Genomic DNA, 10000 nt, shown 5'->3' with positions numbered 1-10000 from the left:
TGTTTGTATATATAGCAGGTGCATATAAATGTATGTATGTATGTATATATGTATCACACACACACACACACACACACACATATATGTAAGTAAATTATATAAATCTGTCTTTTTCTTTCTCTTTTTGTGTGTGTGTGTGTATGTTTCTGTGTATGGATATATTATATATATAATATATATATATATCATATATATTACAGAAACACACGCACGCAAAGATATACTATATATATATATATAATATATACACAAAGATATATATATATACATATACACAATATATATTTATGTATATATATATAGATATATCTATATTATATATATATATATATATATATAATAATATATATATATTATATACCAAGTACATCTACATGTACATTTATATTATGTATATGTGTATGTATGTATCTCTTTTACTGCGTGTTTTCAGCTGCACTTTGCCAAACTCTTTTCGGTAGGGGATTTATATGTATAGAGCCACTGTATGTGGGGAAAGTTGCCTACATTGAATATTGTTTGGGGTGTCTAATATACGAGCTGCATTTCTTTATCCCAGACACTTGTTTGCTTCTGCCTTAGCAATCGTCTACCATAAATGACACCAGCCAGATAGTTTACCCGGTTGAGTGAGCCACAGAATGGCGACGTTACTGAGCAAGTTGAGAGAGAAATTTCAGACCCGTAACTTTGTGCAACCCAGTGTCGTACATTTTTTAAAAGATTACCAAAAATCTGATAATTGTCGTGGATAGTGTAGTCGGAGACTTGTAAGTCTTTGCGACAACTTCCAATTTATGTAATTCATCTGAGAGCATTTTGGGAAGTCATCTGGTGAGCGCTGCTCAATTTGGTTCAATCGACAGCTTTCAACAAGATCACCCATCGCTAAGTAGCAACTGTTTTCAGAGCACTCAATTTCAGTCTTATCTTCAGAAACTGATTTGCTCAAATGTTTAGCAACAGCTGTTGTTCAGTGGTCAGATTCTGTCACCTTTTGTAAACCTTCAGTAGAAAAAACTCGGTCCATTCGAGGATGCACTCTCTTCCGTCTCCTATGGTTTTGCTACGTAGGACGAAGACTGAATAGCATATCGGTCGGTGACAGGAGAGCCGTATCTGCATTCGCATGTCATAGAATCACACTCTTCAGATATAGAAGCTGTAGATAGGACACTGGAACAGTACCAGGAATGTGTGGAGGCACATGTCCACCTGTTAATGTCGATAAACTTGCAACACAACATTGGGACAGGTATATCTATAATTTATGTTGTTGGAACGAGAACCTTGTTTGGGTACTGGGTTCTGATTTGAAGCTGAAGTTTAATTGGAGAGAAATTGGGAAGAGACCGTGATCGAAGTGTCCCGAGATGGAGTTGTCCATAAATGGTTGGATGGAAGTGATTAATGCTAAATTATTTCGGAGCAAAACACCAACTGACAATTGTACCTTCTGCCAAGATACATCCGACCAGAGGGGAGCGCACGATTTTCCCGTTTTTATGGATGACACAGGTTCTGTTGGTTAGGAAATCTATCTACTCTCAACATTCGATGTGTGATGAACTTCGGATTCGTCAGTTGATGTGCAGGAACACACTGAGACTGAATGAACGGCATAAATATTCTGACCTTCTGAAATGACAGCGAATACAACGACAACGGAAAGGAAGGGTAGCTTGTGGTTTCTATCCGCAGCTCATCTCTTTGACGAAGAGAAAATCATGCTTAGCGAAGAATGATGTAGTATATTTGGCATCTCGAATGTTGACAGGCACCCATACCATTCTACCAATTGAAGAACGTCGCGTTAACAACTTTCGAATTCCATTGAGGGTTAATAGTAGGTATGAGTGGTGATGTTCCAGGAACGGCTCTGGGCATTGACCAGAACAACACAAACAGATTAACTCGAGAAATACGGTCAACTTCCAAAATCCTTGTCATGAATAAAGCAGAACTGAAGCAAAACAGGTGCAGAAATACCACCAGGTAATTCTGAGATGAGTTCGGACCAATGAAATCCTCCTGAACGCTATTGTTCAGGGACCGTTTATTAAGGGCGTATCGGCTTGTACTTAACAGCTGTAGTATATACTAGGAATGTGGCTGTCAGCCCAATCCGTTGTAAAAATAGAGGTTCCACCTTCCTTTGCAGAGAAAAGAAACTATTCTGCTTCAGTTTGATAGCTATGTTGAAAACAAGTTACTAGATAGATTACACTGAAGATTTCTCTACGTTCTCTTTATTTTTCTCCTTCTATTCCTTTGGTCGCTTTATTCCGTTGGTCAATTACTCACCTGTATACCTCAATACGTCTAAGATTGCATTCACCTCCGCTTTACTAACATAACTTCTCTTCCATTTTCGTTTTCTTATTCATCCTTTACGTAACCTGTAACTCTTACTACAGTACTTCTCTCTGTACCTCCTATACCTCGAATTCATGCATTTGCCATTCGTTCATGCATTTGCCATTCGTCTTCTGAACAAAATATCGTGAATTTGTCGCGCAGAGATGCTCAGCCATCAAGATACGTTCTCGTTGATATTGTCATTTCTTTTATGCTTATGACCAATATTGCCTCGCTATTGCATCTGCTTGCATAATATGCATTGCCGTGTCAACCATTCACGGATCATTGCAAACAGTCGTAAAGACAAGGTCTGCTTATGTCTTGTAAAGTACATATGAAATTTTTCATGTAAATACATTCCTTATACCTGTTATTATTTCTCCGTCATTCTTAATCGATATACGCTCGATTTCGATCGCTTTTCTAGTTGAATTTTCTACCTGCAGACTTCCTTACACTGAACAAATATTTGGAGTTTAAAATGTAGATCTCCTTAAGCACTAATTAGCGACAATCTACCCACGCTTATACTGGACTTTATCATCTATACACACACACACCACACACACACGGGTATATGTATATATATATTATATATAATATATATATATATATATATATATAATTATATATATATATATATAGATATAAGAGAGAGAGAGAGAGAGAGAGAGAGAGAGGTGGTAAAGCGGACGAAAGACAAACAGAGAGATAATTTTACAAAGCAAACTGATAAGCTGATAACCAGACAGATCTTCAGATGATTTCTAAGACCACATAGATGCCGTATGAAGAACAAAGGGCTGTGATAATTGCAAGAGATGAGTTAATCACTAGACTTCAGCTAATCACCAGAGTTGAAACAATCAACTTCTGGATAACCAGAGATAGACTGAGATCGTAATAAACATCCCCCCACTCCACACCGAGACCGCGAAACAACACAGCCACATACACCCACAAACATACATCCATACATGCATACATAAATTCATACTTTAACTTTTGCTGGAGCTGGACAGCGGCCATGATGGGGCACCGCCTTGAAAGGCTTAGGCGAACTGATCGGCACCAATAGTTACTTTTTAAACCTGCTACTTATTCTAAAGGACACCTTGGGAGAACTGCAGAGACACCGGGGCGTAAAAGAGCTAATTTGTTTGTCAAGTAGTGGTAGACGACAAACACAAGAACACGCGCGCGCGCACACACACACAAGCACGTGCGCACACAGAATACTGTATATATATATATATATATATATATATATATATATGTATGTATGTATGTATGTATACACACACACACACACACACACACACACACACACATATATATATATGTTAGTTAACGGTAAATAAAGGATAATTTATTCATCCATTTATATATATGTATATATATGTATATATATATATTTGTTTCAGTCATTTGACTGCGGTAGTGCTAGAGAACCACTTTCAAGATATATATTATTATATATGTATCACTAACTGTAGTTAGTGATACATTGGCGCGAACACGTTGGTCTTTGAATTTTAAGACAGATATTCCGGAGGCATTGATACAGACGCCTCGTGTATATTTGTCTCTCCCCTGTTTTTTTACTGATGAAGTGTGACCTATGGTAGATTAGCTTAATTTATTTAATTAAGCTAGTTTATCATCAAAACACAGAAACGATGCATCGTCTAAAGATGATTAGGGTAAACGTTTTAAAATTTTCACCTAATTTCTGAATTGCTACTGCTTGGCGGTTTGAGTTCTGGCTGCTCTCTCTGGTGGACGAATGGCCTGTTAAGGCCATTCCTGAATTGTTATTTATATATTTTAGTCTTTGACTATTTTCTCTTTCCACTAGGCCGCTGGTAGCGATAAATTTCTATTGAATTTTTGCTACCCTAAATAATTAAATATATATATATATATATATATATATATATATATATATATAATTATATCATTTTAAGCTGAGGAGTGGGTGTGTGATCAGTAGCTTGCTTACCAACAACATGATTCCGGGTCCAGTCCCACAGCATGGCACCTTGGGCAAGTGTCTTCTACTAGAGCTTCGGGCCGACCAAAGCCTTGTGAGTGGATTTGGTATACGGAAACTGGAAGAAACCCGTCGTATATATGTATATATATACATATGTATGTGTGTATATATGTTGTGTATCTGTGTTTGTCCGCCCAACATCGCTTGACACCGATGCTGGTGTGCTTAGGCTCCCGTAACTTAGCGTTTCGGCAAAAGTAACCGATAGAATAGGTACTAGGCTTACAAAGTCTTGGGGTCGATTTGATTCAGTCAAATGACTGAACCAAGTAAAAGAAAAAAGAATATATATACATATACATACACATACATACACACACACACACACACATATATATATATATATAATATAGGTGAGCAAGTTGGTGTGTGATAGCACGTGGTTAGATATATAAAAAAATACAAAAGAGTAAAAAAACTACAGAACGCTTGTTTTATAAGGTTAAAGAATATATCTAAGTCGTTATGTTAGGAAAATGTTATAAAATTTTGCGTATAGTAACATAGTTTTGGGAGAAAAACCGTTTTGTGTAAACTTTTCAATTTCTCAGAGTTCTTTACCTACATCGTGTCATGTCTTCGTTATGAAGTGCAAAGAAGAGTTCCAGGTAGGGGGAGGTAAAAAGGTATTTCTTGCGGTATAAGGGAGATAGTCACTTTATTTATTTATTTTTATTTATTTATTTATTAATGGGTTGAGTTTCTCTGTGTAAGAATACCTACTTTTTGATTCATGCCACCAAGACACCCTAAAACAAACATCCCTTTACCTTGCAAGAGGATATGCACATAGTGTCAGAACAAAATACCAGGAACTTGTCAAGAACTACACAAATCCAAGAACAAATCAACTAAACTCTATCCGTTAACTTTAGACAGAAGAACTCATTGATGCCATCAGTTCAACTAATAGAGGATATCAGACGTGCAACAGTATAACATAGAAACTTTGAGAAAAGTTCAACAGAACAACACACCTTCCCCGAAAATACTACCTTACATATCCACATACAACTCCAGAAACAAAGAAGCCTTCACCATCATCACCCAGAATTTACTAATACTCAATAAGGACCCCAAATTAAAGGAAATTCTAAACACACATAAAACCATTAAAAGCTACAAACAACCTAAATCACTTAAAAAGATTCTCACAAGGGCAAAATTATTCTCTGAAATTACGGATGCAAAAGTAAAAAAAATGTGGTAGACCAAACTGCGCAACATGCCCAAACCTTCTAGAAGGATCAGAATTCCTTTTCAAAGAGGGACAAAAATTCAAGGTCAGATCTAATTTCACTTGTGCTTCTGAAAACATAATTTATGTCTTAAGATGCTCGGGCTGCCACCAAAACTACGTAGGGTCCACGAGATTGTCACTCAGACGCAGATGCACTCTGCATCGACAACAGATTGCATTCCGAGCATACAGAATGATACCATTTAGTGAGCATATTGAATAATGCGCAAAGCCACTACTACCACAATTTTTAATCTTTCCATTTTATCAATGTGCTTTGGAACACCAACACAAATTAGATTAAACAAAGAAACATTCTTCATTGAAAAATATAAGCCTGAACATAACCATCCTAACATTCTTATACAGAGAAACTCATTCCATTAAAAAATAGATAAATATAAATAAATAAAGTGATTATCTCCCTTATACCGGAAGAAATCCCTTATTACCTCTCCCTGCCTGGAACTCTTCTTTGCACTTCATAACGAAGGCATGACACGATGTAGGTAAAGAACTCTGAGAAATTGAAAAGTTTACACGAAACCGGTTTTTCTCCAAAAACTATGTTACTATACACAAAACTTTATAACATTTTCCTAACATAACGACTTAAATATATTCTTTAACCTTATAAAACAAGCCTTCTGTAGTTTTTTCACTTTTTTCTATTATATATATATATATATATATATATATATACACATACAGACATACGCACAGATATATATACACTAGCTGATGTACCGGGTAATTTCCCGGGAAAGCAGGGCTTAGCCCTTGGTTCCGTTCTCAGAATTCCCAATAAATTATGAATACCTAAAATGTGAAGTTAGTAATAACATGAAATTATTTACCCGATAGTAAGAATTCAAATAAAGTAGCCCCGAAAAGGGCTTTATTCCCACTATATATAGAAAATAGAAGGAAACACTAATAAGGTATGTATACTAAAATCGTGAAGCATGCAACGTAATAACAGGCTAAACAGATATGAGATAACAATTCAATGTAAATAAATCTAAAAAGGGCTTTTGTGAGTTCCCAGAGAATATTACCCTCAGGGACGCTAGTGTTGGTATATTCGTGAATAAGTCACTAACCGAAATAAGTGGATCTATTGTTTAGGAAAATAATATTTACTTGTTTAAGGGTTGTACTGGATAAATTGCGAAAATAACTCTAAGAGTTCAAATACTAATAAATAAGCATACTCAATTTCATTTTTACCAAATAATTTAGGAAAATGAATGTGTTATTTCCCTTGGGTTTTAAAATAAAACAGAGAAGATATATATAAGGATCTCTTCCAGGTACTCTTTTATCGACTTTTTCAACAATGTGACTATGCCATGAGGTTTCCAAAATGAGTTCTACTCACGTGTCAAGTTTCATCAAAATCGATAAAACAATGTAGGAGGCGTTAGCTAACAACTTCACAAACACACCCACAGACAGAATTTCCCACATATAAATACATATACACACACATATATATTATATATGCATGGGATTAAGTTTATATATATTTATAAGATTATATAGAGACATACACACAAACACACAAATATATATACATATATAATTACATTTGCATGTGTTTATATATACATGTGTGTGTATGTATATGTTGAATCGCTAGCTTCTGCACGCATTTTTTTTCTCTCCTTGTTTCTCTCCGTGTTTCTTTGTGTATCTTTCTGTTGAAGAGTGTAGGCTCTCAAACGTAAAAGACTTGTTTTATTTATATTCCTGAGCGCCATACTAATACAATTGTTTGTTTGTATTCCACCTGCCTTCGTCTTTTGTTTATTTTCACAAAGCTTCCCGTTATATATATATATATATATATATATATGTTATGCAAGATTAGAATTTTATATTCGTTTATTCAAAACTCTGCTTAATCGAAAAAATTCTTTCCATCTGCTGGTAATTTCCATGTGCAAGATAACCATGTAGCATTTTCGTAATCATCTTCATCCATCTTCACCGACCACAATTCCTGGTGGGGTTTTGGGGTAGAGTCCTCGGGTACCTTCTCCATAAGGGTCCTACTAGAAGCATCCGTCACAAAACATTCCGGTTCCATTCCCAAGTGCAATCAACTGTGTCTCCGGATATTATCTAACATCTCATTCCTCGTCTATCTAGGCTTGACTTGAAGAATCTGTCGTGCGATTCTTTCCTGTAACAGTTTAGTCCATTTCCGTAGTACCGGAGCTGTGACTCCTCAATGGGGAGAGGTACCGGCTTGATCTGGACCGGCTCGGTTGGATTCTCTACCTCCGAACTACACACATTGTTGAGTAACGTTACACCATATACTCTTCGGAAAAAACACTATTTAGTCATATTGTATTTAGAGATCTACTCTCTAGATCTTTAACCAACATCCATGACCACAAGGCACAGGCGTGGTAATGTGGTAAGACGCTTACCTCCTAACCACATGATTCTAGGTTCAATCCTGCTGCGTGAAAACTTTGGCAAGTGTTGTCTACTGTAGCCTCGGGCCGACCAAAGCCTTTTGTGGATTTGGTAGAAAGAAACTGAAAGAAGCCTGTCGTATATACGTATATATCTACGTGAGCGTCTTTGTGTCTGTGTTTGTCGCCCATCAACGCTTGACAGCCGAAGTTGGTGTATTTATGTTCCCGTAACTTAGCTGTTCGTTATTAGAGCCCGATAGAATAAGTACCAAACGTAACAAAATATTTAAGTATTGAGGCCGACTGATTCGACTAAAACTTCCTCAAGGCGGTGTTCCAGCATGGCCACAGTCTAATGACTGAAACAATTAAAAGATAAAAGTTGAGTATAGGCACGAAAACCAAACGGAAGGTAGCAAGTTTAGTTTTTTTGTTTTTGTTTTTATTTTTTGGTTGGGGAGTGTTCCAGCCTTTCCTCATCTGAAGGTCGCATGCTAGCGATGGCACACTACTGCCCCAGCATCTACAACGCTAACATCCAATTCAGCCTCCCGTGTCTCATCACTCGTTATATAAAATTTCATCGCAGTAGAAAATCGCAGTTAACTCCCTTTTAAGTCATAGGTAACATGTAATACTATAACGAAGTGCACGAATAAATCAAAAATTAAAAATATATAATTTAGAGTTCTAAAATATATATATTTAGATTTATAGGGAATTTAAAAAGAGAAAGTAATTGTACCATCTTTGCTAAGCTTTATGCGTTTAGCTCAGAGAAAATAATTCGCATTCTAACTTATATAATAAATTTGATAATATTGTCGCTAATGATTACTAACAAATAACTCTGGTGGTTACAATAAAGGCGATAATGATGATGAAGCAGACGATGTCGATGATGACGATAATGATAATGAGAAGGACGAGGGGGGGAGGGATGAAGAGGAGGAGAAGGTCGAGGAGGAGAAACGACGAGGACAAGGAGGAGGAGGATTATGGTAGCTGTGCCGATAATGGGGACGATTTTAATGATGATAATGGTATAAACAAGAGTAGTGTTTATGTTAGTGGTGTTAGATTTTACTTTAGTATAGTTTATCTTCTAATTGTGTAATATGCGTCGGGGTGTGATCAAATTGTAATGTACGACTCAGTGGTTTACACCGTCTTAGTCTTCAGAGTCAAGAAAGTTCAGTGAAATTTATGTTGCTTAACAAATGTGCACATTCTTATGCATAAAATTGTGTTCTAGTGGTGCATAAATCTCTTGTATTTGTCTTCCAACATAATAAGAAAGCGTAAGATAGGTGCAGAGAGAGCAAATGAGATGAGTTCTGAATGCCCTACTACACAACATCAACTTCTTTGTTGCCGACCCTCTACACAACTTTATTACAGACACTTCGTTTCACAACTCAATGCACAGTCCATTTTGTTTCAAGCTGCAGACACTGCTGGTTAAGTGTTCGTTCCCATTCGCTTTTATTCACTATAAGACGTTTCCAATTATTAGGGTTAATATTAAAAAGAAAGAAAATCTTAAGGTTTTCTTTTCTGATGCTTCAAAATCTCTCCTTTGTCTTGTATTGGAGACACTTACCAATACCTCATTTACCACAAATAATTGTTTCGAAATCCTAATGTCAACTAATTTCATGACCAACCCAAAGTATATGATGTTTCAAAATGCTAGCTTCCATTCTGATAAAGATCAACATCTTCGGCGTTTCTTTGTCAGATATTAATGATTTCCACCTGATGTTTAATACATAGTCTGGAGGAATAACTCGGGGATGTTGATATGTCGTCTATATGGCATCCATGTGTCATGCGAATAAGCATCCTTAAGGTAAATCGTTGTAGAAAGTTTCGAGTTTGTATCTTACAAAACTCATTTCTCAGCTGTTT

The 10000-nt window shown here is 36.3% G+C and overlaps 1 long non-coding RNA gene across 1 annotated transcript in view; it reads right to left on the bottom strand.

Moving 5' to 3' along the window:
- Positions 1 to 2685: 2685 nt before the first annotated feature.
- The window catches only part of LOC118764995, an 8213-nt gene continuing 898 nt past the window's right edge, over positions 2686 to 10000 (bottom strand). Inside the window, exon 3 of the long non-coding RNA XR_005000839.1 lies at positions 2686 to 2750. This is a non-coding gene — a long non-coding RNA (uncharacterized LOC118764995). The remainder of the gene's footprint in view (positions 2751 to 10000) is intronic.

Source organism: Octopus sinensis, linkage group LG10 (assembly GCF_006345805.1).
Source record: "Octopus sinensis linkage group LG10, ASM634580v1, whole genome shotgun sequence".
NCBI lineage: Eukaryota > Metazoa > Mollusca > Cephalopoda > Octopoda > Octopodidae > Octopus > Octopus sinensis.
The sequence above is the reverse complement of the archived record's forward strand: the minus strand, read 5'-3'. Positions and strand labels throughout refer to the sequence as shown.